The 9,726-nt window shown below is 44.6% G+C and overlaps 1 long non-coding RNA gene across 1 annotated transcript; it reads left to right on the top strand.

Moving 5' to 3' along the window:
- Positions 1-1,585: 1,585 nt before the first annotated feature.
- Positions 1,586-3,548, top strand: LOC141943558 (uncharacterized). The gene is made up of 2 exons (XR_012628994.1): positions 1,586-2,565; positions 2,694-3,548. It is a non-coding gene; the product is annotated as an uncharacterized LOC141943558 (long non-coding RNA).
- Positions 3,549-9,726: the final 6,178 nt, after the last annotated feature.

The following is a 9,726-nucleotide window of genomic DNA, read 5'->3' as shown; positions in this document are numbered from 1 at the left end:
TTATAAGAAGTGTTTTTCTCACAGATAATCCAGACTATGCAAGACTGGTTAGGTATTATTTTTAGGAACGAGCGTTTTATGCGTTGCCCACCAGTGTGCACTTTAAAAATCTGTGATTTCTTTAAATATGCAGTGCAGAGGGATCCCGAGCTATGACTCGTACAGGGAGAACTGTCTCTAGGTCTGCAGAAAGGATTTGGTAAAGAAGCAGAGGCCTTTCTCCTTCCGTTGCTGTCTGACTCCCTGGGGGGAAGGCAGGGCTGTGACTGTGCTTTACTCTTGATCATTGCTCTTCATTGTGAGGCTCGAGGGTAAGGGAAAACAAGTGAAATTCAAAGAGTTTAGAATAGATGAAGTATTGATCTTCTAAACTTGATGTCCTCCACAGGAGGACAGTCCCCCTTCAGTGAAGTTGTGTGAGCCCTCTTCAAAGGAAATTGTGGATACCTGCAGTTTCTGTGGACTCAAGGAGAGACTGAGCAAATCCTTGAAAGAGGGATCTGATGAGAGGTGCTAAGTAGGCAAAAACTGTACGAGTCTCAGGAAGCTTCCAGAGCTGAGAAGCCTCAACGTCGGGGAGACCGCTGGGCAAAGCATCACCTGCTACGTATACTTGCCCCATCTTTTCCCAAGATACCTCCTTGTGGCAACTCTTCCTGTACTCCCATTTTATGGCCAGTACTTGAGACTAGAGAGTGGACTGGATGGACTGGTCTGAGCCGGGGTACCAGTGTAGAGCAGAGCGATGCTACCACAGGCAAGGAACTGGCCAGCTCACAGGGCTGCTTTCCATCTTTGCAGGCGTTAGAGACTGAAAAGGCTCTTGATTTGTAGACTTTGGATCTGGGGCTCTGTAGGACAAGTAGAGCTTTTGTTCAGTAATATTCCTTTGCTCTAATATGGTGCCAGGAAAGTTGCCCTGGGGATAAATAGTTTTCTGTGCGTTTTCCTACCGGGCCAGGGGTCTTTCCTTCTGCACAGAGATGAGTGCAATACCCTGTTACAAATTAAGAAGTGCTTTCTGACCTTGGATTTTTCTAAAATGTGCCTCATTAAATGATGATCAGTTCTTGCACCTTGCTAGGATTGCATTTGGTGCAGTCTATCGCTGAAATACAATTGTTTTCTTACTTGCTTCACTGAACATCTGTTATCATTTAGAAAACACAGCTACATAAAAGAAACATCCCCTCTGTCTCAGTGCCAACAATCCCTATTGATCTTTCTTCAGCTACATAAGGTAGGAAAAAGGTCAAATCCACTGTGTGTGATTTATGGTCTGCACAATCCTCTGCCAAAGCTTGAGGGCAGGTCACTGCCTGCTTTTGTTGTATATATTTGTATTACCCATAGGCCTCAGGTTGATGATTCCTTGATTTTAGATGATTTGAGTAGGAACTGAGAGATTTTGCTTTTAAAAAACCTGTATAGAAACACGAATGTACTGAAAAGTTTTAGTAAGACTTTTTCAGAAATTCTAAGGTCCCTGGGACACACACACACACCCACACACCCCCCATCAGATTCAGATTTTGCTAAATCTCAGTATTTAACTTCCTTTTAAGCAGGGATGGAGAATGATTCCCTGAATTTTTAGCCATTGCCTCGCAGGTGGCTGGAACATGTAATCTCCAAGTGGGAGACATGGATTTAAATTCCACCTCTCCATTGTCAAGAAGTTCCATCCTGGGCCTAAGAAATTCTCCAACAATCAAAACTGAACCCAAAAAGTGACAAAAAAAAAATGTCCAAAATATTTTTTGAATTCTTCTGATAGACCTTTTTCCTATTTTATTGCACTAACTAATGCCTTGAGTTTTTGAGGTTTCTTTAAAAAAAAAAAAAAAAAAAAAAAAGATGCAAAAGTAGGCACAACTCCAGTGCTGGAGAGTGGGCAAAGCTGATAAAGAGGAGGTTGTGGCTAAAGATGTAACATGGCAGCTTAATAGTAACTGGCTTCTACTTTTTTGTTTCTGTCTTGTAATAAGATACAAACAAGAAAATGAAGCAGCAGGTGGTAAGTTACCAATAAAGATGAAGGTTGAAAAAGTAGGTGACTGAGCAGCTTTGCTAAGCTAAGAAAGGTTTATGCAAAGCTAAAGTTGCTACTGATAATATGAAGGAGGGGGCAAAAACTGTTAGCTATGCAACCCCCTTCCAGCTCGGACTTTGAAAATACACTCCTTTCCATGAGTAATTTAGAGCAGACAACTAATTGAATGCTCTCGTGTTGCCACAGCTCCCTCCCGAGGGATGGTTGCACTGGAAAAGGCTCTTAGTCTAAATCAAAATTAGTCTTTGATATTGGAAAGAACAAACAAATGAGCCCTCCGAGTTGGATGCATTTGATGAAAGTGGTTGATGTGTCACTTCTGAATTGCGCTAAGTGTGCTTCAGCCTCCTTGACAAAGCATAAGGGCTTGCTGGAGGAGCTAATTATATTAAGAAGCAAACCAGCTGCTCTTCAGCCAAATTAAGGATGTCCTTTCTCATCTCCCTTCTCCACGCAGCGACACGCTGATCTGAGGGTCCTGCAGCTTTCCAGGGAACGAACGGCACTTTCAGGTGTGCAAAGCTGCCTTCCCCTAATTAAGGGCTTGCACTGTCCGTGGCTAACGCTGCTGTTCAGTGATACAATTCACCAGAAAATGTGATTTTTCTAAAAAATTTTTTTCCTGCCGTTTTTCACACAGATGACTTGATCCAGAAGCCTTTCAGTTGTCGGAGGTCCGAAGTCTCCCTTATGCCTGGCACAGAGTGGATTTTTGCAGCTCTGAACTGAGCATGTTGACTTTGAGTGAGCTGGGCTGTCTGAAAATGTAAACAGCCTCAAAAAAGTAGATAAATTGGGAAGTGGTTCAAGCCGCAAATGGCAGTCAGAGTCCTTTTCTGTAAATTACAGAGATTTTTATCTTGCTATCTGAAAGTGACATTCAAAAAATTGCTCTCCTGGGGCTGGCAAAGAAGTTCTTCATTACAGAAAACAGGGCTGGATATGATTAAAAAGAGAAAGTGTTCTCCTTGGGGTTTTTTGTTTTATTGAAGTGAAAATTGAAAAGCTGGCAATCTGGGCTGTCAATGAACCAACGATCACTCGAACAGTTTCATATGTAAGCTGACAAATAGAATATGTAGAAGGCATCTACATAGGTGCTACCTTGCATTGAGCAAAGTTAAGAGACTGCTATATAGTCTCAGTATACTCAATCCTCTGTACCTTATCGAAATACACCAAAAATACATTTATTGAAATGTAAAACTTCAATGTTTTGGCTCTGTCTGTGTAGAAATAGCTTTTTTATCTCTCAACAGGAACGCTGTAGTTCTCTGTGAGGTTGTTTTGCAGTAAACTATGTGTTCTTGGAAAGTCCTTCGGAAGAAGCGCGCTCTGAAAACCTTTCCAGCGTCAGAATCCCAGGAACATTTTGAGACCTACAGAAAGAACCCTTTTTCTTTCACAGATTCTGGAAGTGACTTCTGGTTTTTGCTCACCAGCTAAAGACCTTAGTAAATACTTCCAAGCATGGAAATAAAGATTTGGAAAAACATTTTCAAAATATCTTTTTAAAGATCTTTTGCCAGCTCCAGCCTCCTTTCACTCCTGTTTGAGCTTTGCAAACTTTTGGTTTTCAACCTGTTCTAACATTGAAAGAATGTATTACTGTGAGGTTTCTTTGGTAAATAGTTTCCAGGGAGATTTAAATTTCTTTAAGCTGCGAATTTCTGATCCTTGAAATTCAAAGATAATTTTTTGAGGTTTCTTCCAATTGTATCCAGCCCCAAAACTGTCTTCTGTTAGTGTGCATCAGAAGTCTAGCAGTATTGCTGGGGCTATTTTACAGTGAGTCGCTTCTAAAGCATTCCCTGTCATCTTATGGTGCTTTCGGAAGGGGCAGCATTCCTGCAGGCAAGGCAGTGAGCACCCACCCCACCTCATCCGCGAGCGAAGAGCGTGGTACAGTTGTGCGTTCACTTGGATGCGGTCAGCATCGGACATCTGCTTTAGGGCAGGTTAGGAAAGAGCTGCAGTCCACAGATGGGGAGAAAAAGAGGAGACCGAGGCAGGAGAGTCTGGCCGTGCTGGCGTCCATCCTTTGGATATGTGACTTCTGGAAATCAGAACTGCTGCATCTTCAGTGGCGAGTGCTGTCATCATACCTTGGAGTAAGTGGATTGTCTGAGTCTCGTACAGGCGGGAGGTTTGGGATGCACCGTGGGTGTGTATCCTCAGGAAATCTGCAATTTTCATCCTCCGCGCTTTTCTTCTCTCTGTACAAGGAAGAATGACTTCACCTAACATTAGCCTGGATCATACGTTGGTGGGGGAAATGCATGAAAAAACGTAAAGCAAGAATTTGGTTTGGGAGTTACCCTTGGCCGGTGCTTAGTCATTACAGGAGCCTGATCTCATGGACTTGCCCTAAAGCAGTTTTTGCTGGGAACTTTATGCAGTCATGGGGATTAATCCTTAAAGCTGGTCCTGATGCCCAATGGGGCCTCTGACTCCTGTGACTCAGATGAGGCTCAAGGGTTAGATCACCTCACATCACCAAACAGAAACCAAATTTTTCTTTAAAATTAGGACTTTAGGGAAAAATGGTGAACTGCAGTAAGTTATAGCTAACAGAACGGTAATAAAGCAAACCATCCTTTAGTGGTCACCTGAAATAGCAGCTACATTAGAAGCTGTCTCAGCCCGGGGAGCTCTCAGAAACCTTTCTGGAACAGGCAATAGCTTAAGTTAGCACTTCCAAAGCCCTGCTGCCCATCACAGCCATCCTAGCTGTAACCCTGCCTTGGGATGCTGCTCCCCCTTACCTGGCAGTGATAGCAGAAGGACCTCCTGGCCATGAAACTACAGCTGCAGTCACACCCCTGAGTATTTTGGTTGTTTTCCCCATTTCTTGCTGTTGTCCAGCAAGAGGTTTCACCAGGGTGCCTGCAGACCCGGGTGGTGAAGGTGTTGAAACAGATGCGGGGAGTAGGGTTGGTTTCAAAAGGCAGCATGAAAAAGGGTGTGAAGGTGAGGAAAAAGGAGTTTGGTGGGTTATTTTCACTGTACAAGTATCAGGTGTAGATAAATGTGCAGACCCTTTTAATGGGAAGTCAAATCTCTTTTAGAAATCTGGTAGTTTCCTAGTACATTTGGCAACCTGAATTTCATCCCCAAAATTTGCATGTCACAGTGCTGCCCTAGCCTAGGCCAGTTTACCCCCCCACACACATGGATTTAAGCAGTGAATGAAAGCTAAAACCACCTTTCCTAAACCTCAGGCAATGCGTGATTTAAATGGTGCTCACAGCCCCACTTTTCCATAAACCAGCCCAACTTGCTTAGAAATGAATAGAAAAATATTATTTTTTTTAGTTTAGAGGCGAAGTTGCAGTTCTCAGACACAGCGCCGTGTGTTCGCTGGTCTCTCACTGCTTGGTTTACTGCAGATTATGAGTGAATTTTCAAACTTCTTTATCACGGGCTTACATGTTTTATTTGGTTGATTTAGGCTTGTCTGGCTCCTCTGACCACAAGCAGAGCAGCATCCGTTTGGCTGTAAACACCTGGATACAGGGCTGGGGAGCTTCAGACTTCCCCACGTCCTTGCTCTGAATTCATGGTGGTCACTCAAAAATCTCAGGATACAGACCCCATACAAAGGATTTGTCTTTTCAAGAGAAAAGTTTCATTCAGAGTACCCAGTTTTTGCTCAGTGTTAACATCTGGGTACCTTTTAAAGACAAAATTTTCTGCAGTTCAAGATTTTTCCCATTGCAAAAGGCTCTGTAAAGCTTCTAACTGCTTTACAGTCTCCTGGCTTCTACGACTGTGCCCCACACTGCTCTTTATCTAGTTCGACAAGTATTACCAGGCTGCTTTCTGAAGATCTGGAGTATCTACGATGCGTCTGGATTCTGCTGGGAGTCTGCTCCACTGCTGCCTGCACAATCCAGCTCATAGGTGTTAGGTGAATAATCTGCAGCAGCAGCGGTCTGGGCTTGCTGGCACGACTGATAAGAGCTTTACATAGAAATGAGGCAAGAGAAGCTCGGGATACACAGGTCTAATCTCTCTACTTGGTTTTTAATAGGAAATAAGAGGAAAAGCAGGTAGGCAAGGCTGTGCCGATGGATAAAGCAGTACCACAGGGCAGATGAGGGAGAGCAAGGACAAATAAGTCCTGTATTTTCGTGTGCTTTACACACTAGGGTTAAACCAAACCTGGTTAAACAGATTCTTCCTTGACCTTAAGTGCTTAGTTACCCACCCCTCAAATTACCCTGCAGGAGTGGGGAAAAGGGATAGGGGCTGGGGAGTGATTAGGGGAAGAAGGCAGCGGCAATGGGAAATCAGAGGTGTGGAGCAGATGAAATATCTCCTGTGTCTTCTGCATGCATGGAGACGGGCACTCCGGCTGGCTTGCAGCAGGATTTGGCAGATAATCTGTGAGCGAAAAGCATGAAAACATGATGCCTATTGCAGAGGGTTCAGGAGGATCTGCACTTAAAGAGCAACACTTAATTCACCTGAGGGGCTGTGTGTGGTCAGAAGGAGATACCTGAACGGATTGAGAGGTGATGTCAGGAAAGACTAACTGAAAAAAATTGAGCTCTTGGTGCAGAAGGGGAAAAACAGAAACAGGGTGAAAAAGCAGTCCTGACTGCAGACCAGGTGTGTGCCCTCCTCCAAGAAGATTCTATCCCTTGGCAAGGATATACGTCTTGTGACTTATTTCTGCCAGATTAGTGACCTGAACTAGCTCGCGGAAGGGTTCCGTTAGCAGAGGAAAGGCTGGGAGCAAAGGAAGGGAGAGGTGGACCTCCGTATATCTGCTGTGATGAATCAAGAGAGCAGCTCAGCCATCATGAGTAACTTCCCCTGGAGACAGTTCAGCTCTCAGCTGAATGCTGGCAGCGCTAAGTGCCCTCTCTGGGTGTGTTCCCACTGAGTAGCTTCCAACTGGGTTATAAAATAACCCAGATTTTAAACCCAGATTAAACCCTGCTCTTGTGTACACCTCCTCCGGGAACAAAAATACCTGCCCTTCAGCCTCAGGGTTTCCAGCCCCCTCTGATTAACCTTTTTTCCCTCAGCGTGATGCGGCAGCAAGGACTCTCCCAGAGGAGCAGGAAGGCAGAGGGACTTCTCAAGAAGTTGCCCTCAGGTTCTGTGTCCACCACGTCCCCTGCCCTGACATACACGTGCCCAGAGAAGGATCACATCCTTCTCGTACAGGCATGCTCTGGGTGCTCTGACCTGTTGCAGAGAGCCAAGCCTCCTGTGGGATGGTTTAAGCAGGCAGATAAATGTTTTCACGTTTAAGAGCAGGGAATGAATCACACCCTGCCAAATCCTTCTTGGTAAATAAGATTAAGCTTTACCAAGGAAACCTGAAATTATAAACCCTACTTTTCCATCTGAAAATGGAAATTTCCCTTGTTTCTTTTTAGTAAAGCTTTTTCTTTCTTAAGAACGCTTTTGGGGTTATTGTCTGGTTCTGGCCAGTCACTGAGATGTGAAAAATACATGAAAATTTTTGCAAGAGCTCTTTCTCCTTCAGGTAGGAAGAGCCACTGTAGGAGGTGTGGGCTGCGTCCCTTGAGCCGGCTGTGTCCGTTCTGAAGCATTGCAGGGAGAGGGATACTCAGGGCTCCCTCCTCAGAGCCTTCGCAAAGGCCACAGCTTTACTCATCGGCTTCAGTCCTGAAATATGGCGATGCTCAAGTTCCTCAGGAGGCCTCTGAAGGGAACTGGAGCAGCAGTCCACATACATCTCTGAAAAAACACCATGGGGAGAAATACGTTGTCTATAAATGACTGAGGAGCTACGACTTTTAAACCTTTAGGAAGTGTATCGCTGCAGCAGAAGACATTGCAGGTTGGGAACCTGGACAGAAGCTGAACAGCCTGAGATAATGTCACCTCAGGGGATGGGGAAAAAACCCATGTGGTTCTTTCAAACCAGGCTCTGCTCTCCTGATCTTCCAGCACATTTAACCCAAGATGTCTATCTGGAAGAAAAGGCTGGGTTTCATGTTAACAGGCTTTAATTGTGTGGGTAATGCGCTTGCTTCTCCAGGTGTTGGGTTACTGGCTGCCCTCTGGAATCAAGGACGTTTCTCTTCAAGGTTAGGAGCTTCATGTGCATTTATTTGTCTGGTCCCCAAAGTAAAACTTTCTTCTCGTGACAACAGGAAGGTGGTGGTGCTTTCTGTGCTGTGAAAAAGGCGTCAGCAGAAACCTGAGATGATGTTGTTCACACTTTTGGGGACGGTTGTTTGTTTTATTCTTCTGTCTGGGATCTTTTTATTTATCTTTTTAAAAACAGTCATCTTTCTTGGGCTCTTTGAAATGCACCATGTGGATGATTAATCGCAGGAAACATCCAGTCTCTGGGCGTGATTTGTATGCTAATCAATGAAACCAGCACCGCTGAATCGTATTACACTGGGACTTCAAAGCGGGCCATTAGGGAAGGGCTCGAAGATGATAGCCATGGGCCCGGAGCTGGCGGCGGTGGCTGGCGGCATCCCCACAGGAGTGGAAGTCCCGGTGGCGACGAGCAGGGTAAGACTCGACTTTGACTCACCAGTGCTGTCTAATAGGGGAATCTGCGTATGGTTGGCAAAATCCATCACTGAAGGGAAGTAACTTCAGGGAAAATGTTGCCCTAAAAGCATTTCATTATTTTTCTTACGACAGAAGCTGTCTGAATAGAAGCGCTTTGGTATGTTGAGTCAAATTTTATAATGGCCTCCTCCTCAATTCTGTGAAACCTTCTTTGCAAAAACACCACAGTTTCAAAAACAGCCCTTAATGTCCATCAGTCTCATGAACGCCAAAGGCAAAAGGCTTCATTCTGTACAAACAAGCAACACAAATAGGTAGGGATGCCATAGGCTGGTGTTATTTCCTCAGTATGGGGCCTGAATCTGAACACATCTGACTTAAGAGTAATGATTTTCTTTGGAGGTTTTTGTTCGCATGGATTCGCTCCCTGCTCCAGATCTCGGCGCCCCTTTCCAGTTCCTGGTGTGAGCACAAAGGCAGATCTTATTGTGCTGAACTAGAACATCAGTTACAGAATCCGACCACTTCAAGTCTGGGAAACGAAGAGGTAAAACCTTGTTCATTTTAACTATTTCCACATCATAACCACTTACATGACTTTTCCTGATGATAAACAAAAGCTTTTTCCCTCTCTGCAGCTACCTAAATCCGACTCAGGCAGATACTTAACAGTCTTCTCATTTTTTTTTTGTACTAGGTGGCTTTTTTTCATTTTTTTAGTGTTTTGTAATTATTTTTTTCCTTCTTACACAGGTGAAGACTGGGCTCCTATAATTTAAATACCTGGATCAGAAAACTCATCAGTGCATTACATCAAAAGAGTGAAAACAGTGGCTCGCCTTCTACTATGCGCAGCTGAACATCTGCAAGTGAAGTGAAGATGCATCACACTGGCTGTGTCCCAGGTCCTTCAAGTCCCCTCTCCAGAAGTGACTTCTTTCTGTAGAGGCCACAGTTCTACAGAGAGAAGACCAAACATCTGATCCTACAGCTGCAAAATCATGGGCTCTTCAACTTTACTTGAAGGGAAGCCCTCTGCCACCTTCACAGACCGACATACCCATCAGGACCACCATCAACCCCGACAAGCCAGGGTCTCCCACAAGGCCGTAAAGCCCATTCCTGTTCTTGCACATCATTAGCTACCTCCCGTCGACACC

The sequence above is a fragment of the Strix uralensis genome, chromosome 4, assembly GCF_047716275.1.
Source record: "Strix uralensis isolate ZFMK-TIS-50842 chromosome 4, bStrUra1, whole genome shotgun sequence".
Lineage (NCBI taxonomy): Eukaryota > Metazoa > Chordata > Aves > Strigiformes > Strigidae > Strix > Strix uralensis.
Note: the sequence above shows the minus strand (reverse complement) of the source record. Positions and strands in the feature narration are given on the sequence as shown.